Genomic DNA, 6,000 nt, shown 5'->3' with positions numbered 1-6,000 from the left:
TGGTGAAACAAAGCAACTCTCATGCTGGTTTTGGAGAGCAGGAATGGGGAGCCTGTGGCCCTACAGACATTGATAGACCACAGCTCCCATCATCCTTAACCATTAGTCATACCGGCTATAGCTGATGGGTGCCAGGAGTCCAGTAAATCGGATCCTCTTCAAGGAGGGTACGCGTTGCGCTTGGGGCCCCAGGCATCTTGGTCCCTAAAGCCAATGGCTTGGCTTGGGGGGTGGCCATGAAACGTTCTTTAATCCCTGAGCAATGTTTCCTGGACCTCTTTGCCTTCGCGCAGCGGATCACTCGCCCACCCACCCCCTTTATCTGGTGTGTTGGCCTTGCTATGGACGTTGTTGGTCGCCTGTTTTGCAATGGGGGCCTGGTAGGAATTTTTCCATCTGGCAGATTGGCAGAGCCATTTGGTTTTCGCCTACCATGTAGCAAGCGTCACAACTTTGTACGGTCTGGCGGTTGGGCATTGGATCAGCCGTGTGTGGGGAGGGAAGGTGCAGCCATCACCTGCCCTTCCAAGCTCAAGGGTATTCCAGTAAAGGAATCAGGGGTTGGTCTGGGTATTGTCCCAAACCCCGTGGTAGGGACTAGGGCCATACCAGGACCCCACGGGGGCACCGGGGGGAGCTTGAGTTGGTTCGCATTGGTGGGGCTCCCTCTGGAGGTGTTTCACCCTTTTATCAGATTCCCTGCAATGTAGGTGGAAGTCTGATATAGTTTGGATGATTCCTTTTTTTTTAAAGATATTTATTAAAGTTTCAGCATATTACAAAAATAAGAGAAAAAAATAAGAGAAAACCAACAAAAATGAAAATACAAAGTAAAAACAGTTAAAAACAAATCAGTCTTTCCATATCTTATCTTTCATTTGCTTGTTTCCCTGACCTCCTCACACCTCCCTTTTTTGTATTCCAGTTCAATTAGTTAATGCAGCAATTCCTTTCCCTCTTTGATTTTATCTTAACCTTTTATCTTAATATATTATAACTTTAAATTATCACCTATTAACAATCCATTTTTACATATTCCTTTATAACATTGCTGCTAAAAACCACTTAACTTCAATCCAACATCATTCTAACATTCATTAATTTTGCAGTATTTCTGTAAATAGTTTTTAAATTTCTTCCAATCTTCTTCCACCGACTCTTCTCCCTGGTCTCGGATTCTGCCAGTCATTTAGTTTGGATGATTCCAATGCCTAAGCCAATACCGCTCTCATTCTGTAGTCAATAAAGTTGTGGCCTAAATTTTGCCCAGTAACTTAAACTAAAATCCTGTGTCACTGTGTCTTCATTTTTGGGGGGTGGTTGGGGGTCTCGAAGCGCAAGATCAGGAGGACCATATGTTTATGGCCAAGCACTAAAATATGAAATAAGTAATACAATGAACTGCTTGCTGCAAGCTCTGTGCACCTTCCATTAAAGTTGCCTTTAAACAATAGTGTCAGGATCCAAGAGTCCCTTGCAGGAGTGGGAGCTCTGAAATGCTCCTACTTCCATTTCAGTGGCAGAGGCAGCCCCATCACACCCAACATGAGAAACTGTTGGGACAGTATTTAGCTAGCAGCGGGGAAGTCTTCATCTCCCTCTTCATTTCAGAGCTCTGTTTCTTAGGAACAACGATCTCTAGCACAAAAAGTTATGCAGCAAATTCTGCAACAAATTAATCTATGTTGTCTACATTGATTGTTGCACAATTTAATGTTTTCTACATGCTAGAGAAGAAGGCCTTCCAACCTTGCTGCAAAACCTGCCTCCTTTTTCAAAATGTGAAATGGCATGCTTCAAAGGAATGTACAAAGCTGAACAGGGAAGCACTAGAGAGCACACAACTTTGGATCGGGAAGTACAGCTGTAGTCCTGTATCTGAGCTATAGCTGCATCCATTTAAGCCAGGTGTCTTCAAATAAACAATTCTTAAAATTGTCTACCTTCAGGGTACAGTAGATTCATTTCTACATCATCTTGTCTGCTGCAGAACCACTGCATATCTGCCACAAAACTCTTCAGATTTGGCATGTTCTAAGGCATAAAAGGTCGACCAAAGTGACCAAGGGGCTGGAGCAGCTCTCCAATGAGGAGATTTTGGCTTGGAGTGCAGGGGACGGGCTAACATGAATAAAATTGTGTACAGTGTGGAAAACTTGGGCATAGGTTTTTTCTTCTCTCTCCATAAAACTGGTCATTCAATTAAGTTAAAGCTGAAGTGTGGGAGTTTCAAGACAGACAAAAAGGAAGTGCACAGTACAAAATTTGCTTCCACAAGTAATGGTTGCATCTCCAGAAGAGGATTAGACAACTTCACAGTGGATAAAGCTATCAAGGCTATCAGCATCTGGTACAGGTCAGATGCAAATGTCATATAATCCACAGTTAAATGTCATATAATCCACAGTTGTGTCAAACATGAGATGAAGGCTTTGAAATTTGATGTAGGAAGATTTGCCCTCAAAGTAAACAGTGTGCTTTCCTCCTCAGTCAATATGATAAACTCGCTTGTGTCCTTTTTTTGACTTTGTATAACCAGAATACAAAGGTGTGCTTAGGCACATGCCAGCAAGGTAGCTGTCACTTCTATATGACCATACTACCATGACAGTCAACAGTGAGGGCATACTTTTTTTTTCAGAGGGGGGTTTCAGATTGTGTGTTCAGCATTCGGTGAGGAAGAATAATAATAATTTATAATAATAATAATTTATTATTTGTACCCCGCCCATCTGGCTGGGTTTCCCCAGCCACTCTGGGCAGCTTCCATAGAAACCAAAAAGCACTAAAATATCATACATTAAAAACTTCCCTGAACAGGGCTGCCTTAAGATGTCTTCTGAATGTCAGGTAGTTGTTTATCGTCTTGACATCTGATGGGAGCGGGCGGGCGCCACTACCGAAAAGGCCCTCTGCCTGGTTCCCTGTAGCTTTGCTTCTCGCAATGAGGGAACCACCAGAAGGCCCTCGGCGCTGGACCTCTGCGTCCAGGCAGAACGATGGGGGTGGAGACACTCCTTCAGGTATACCGGGCCAAGGCCATTTAGGGCTTTAAAGGTCAACACCAGCACTTTGAATTGTGCTCGGAAACGTACTGGGAGCCAATGTAGGTCTTTCAAGACTGGTGTTATGTGGTCTCGACGGCTGCCCCCAGTCACCAGTCTAGCTGCCGCATTCTGGATTAGCTGTAGTTTCCGAGTCACCTTCAAAGGTAGCCCCACGTAGAGCGCATTGCAGTAGTCCAAGCGGGAGATAACTAGAGCATGCATCACTCTGGCGAGACAGTCCGCGGGCAGGTAGGGTCTCAGCCTGCGTACCAGGTGGAGTTGGTAGACAGCTGCCCTGGATACAGAATTGACCTGCGCCTCCATGGACAGTTGGGAGTCCAAAATGACTCCCAGGCTACGCACCTGGTCCTTCAGGGGCACAGTTACCCTATTCAGGACCAGGGAGTCCTCCACACCAGCCTGCCCCCTGTCCCCCAAAAACAGAAGAACACAAATCCCCGCTTCTTTGTTTTGCTTTCTTTCTGCACAACCTGATGGAAATCCTTGACATGGTGCGCTGAATACCTGGAGAAATTGTATGGTGTTGAAACATCACTTATAAAAACAGGTGTCAGTGCTCTCACTTCACAATGACATGAAATGGACAGCTTTAGGGTCTCTTTCTACAGCACTCCACATTGAGATAGACACTGGCAAGCTGTACGATGACTTCTGTGCTATGCAACAAACAAGGGATGAGATGATCTTGAAGGAGCAGAATATAAATCAGAGATGAGGGGAGATTTTGCAGATCAATGCCAGAGGGCAGAGGTAAACAAACTAGTCTCTTTCACGCTTTCCATTCCTGGATCTAATGTGAGAAAGTTTTCATAAATAAAGTCCAAGGACAGAAACAGGCTGAGAAATAGTGTAGTGAAGACTGAGATGCAGGTGCAACTGAGCATTCACATGGCCTGTGCAGATTCTCTTGACTGCTTAAAAAAAGAACCCAGATCTGCTAAGAACAGCAAGAGGCCAGCTCAAATACAAATTTAAAAGGAAGGAAGGCAAGGACAAGCCAACCCAGCTTTCAGGTAAAAACTGTTAGGATTCTTGCTCCGTGTTTGCAGTCATGGGATTGTTCTCTATCCCATGACGGTGTATGTTTTCATTCCACAGCGTGGGAAGTGACGGAGACAGGATGTTTGGGTGTTACTGTGTTCCGTGAAGTGGGGCTATTGTCCTTTGTTTCTCTCCCTTTGCTGTCTGATGAGAAAGGGAAAGCAGCTAAGGCAGATTTCTCTAAGTGTATTATATGCAAATAAACATAGATTAGCCAAAGTTCTGTTATGCAAATACTCTGCGGATCCCTAAGTGTGCTGATGCTTCTTGGTATCAGTCGCTGTGATGTTCGGGCTGAAGAAAGCATTTAATTTCAATTATTTCACTATGAAGGTGGCACGTCAACTACCTAGCTGCAGGGAGGGAGAATACAACAAGTTTGGGAGGGGGACAGACATGGCCCTGGAGGTTGACTCTGGGGAGACCCACCACTCTTCCTGGGGTTTAAAGGTGAGCTGAAGGGGTCAAATTGGGTAGAAATTCACTGTCAGTATTGGGGGAGGGGATCTTCTGGAATTTCTTCCACCACAGTTGATAAATCTACTTGAGCATCACAATTACTCTTCTTAGAATGGAGAATGTGAGCTAGAATATACGTCTTACATCTTCAAGCTGAAGGGGGAGATCAATAAAGACAGACAAGCTGCCTTCTGGGGGAACTTGTCCATCACTTCTGATCTTCTCATATAGGAACTACTGAAAGGCTTCCAAGGAATCTCAGGTTCCCTGGAACGTATCTTGAATACCAAGGAGCCACAGCATATAAAACTGGGCACAGGATTTCAGCCTTTCTTTTGCACCATATAGTCTAGTTTATTATACCATACAACTCTATGAATAGAATCACAGAATTGTAGAGTTGGAAGGGACCCCAAGGGTCATCTAATCCAACCCCCTTCAATGCAGGATTCTCAGCTAAAGCATCCATGACAGATGGCCATCCAACCTCTGCTTAAAAACCTCCAAGGAAGGAAAGTCTACAACCTCCCAAGGGAGTCAGTTCCACTGTCAAACAACTGAAAGAAACTTCTTCAATTGTTTAAAAAAACCCTTAAGGCTCCAATGCTAGACCCAGTTTTTAGGAGTAAGCCCCACTGAATTACTTCCAAGTGGGCATGTATAGGATTGTACTGTAAGCTACTAATAAGTAAAGGTAAAGGGACCTCTGACCATTAGGTCCAGTCATGGCCGACTCTGGGGTTGCGGTGCTCATCTTGCTTTATTGGCCGAGGGAGCCGGCGTACAGCTTCCAGGTCATGTGGCCAGCATGACTAAGCCGCTTCTGGCGAACCAGAGCAGCGCACGGAAACGCCATTTACCTTCCCGCCAGAGCAGTACCTATTTATCTACTTGCACTTTGACATGCTTTCGAACTGCTAGGTTGGCAGGAGCAGGGATCGAGCAACGGGAGCTCACCCCGTCGCAGGGATTCGAACCACTGACCTTCTGATCGGTAAGTCCTAGGCTCTGTGGTTTAACCCACAGCGCCACCCGCGTCCCTCAGCTACTAATAAGTGACAGCAAAAGGGAGGTGGCAAGATAGCGAAGTATTCCATGACTTTATGAATAGGTGCATGTCCTAGTCCAATTTTCCACAACATAATGCCGCCCAGATGATTTGGACTACAACTCCCATCAGTCCTAGCCAGCACTGCCAATAGTCAGGAATGCTGTGAATTGCAGTGAAAAACATCTGGAAGGTACCATGTTGAGGGGAAGTTATCCTATCCATTGGCAGCTGACTGATGGCCAATTTACTGTTGTTGTTTAGTCGTTTAGTCGTGTCCAACTCTTCGTCACCCCATGGACCAGAGCACGCCAGGCCCTCCTGTCTTCCACTGCCTCCTGCAGTTTGGTCAGACTCATGTTTGTAGCTTCGAGAACACCGTCC

This window comes from Podarcis liolepis, assembly GCF_965112155.1.
Source record: "Podarcis liolepis genome assembly, chromosome: 11".
Taxonomy (NCBI): Eukaryota; Metazoa; Chordata; class Lepidosauria; order Squamata; family Lacertidae; genus Podarcis; species Podarcis liolepis.
This window is presented reverse-complemented; position numbering follows the sequence as displayed.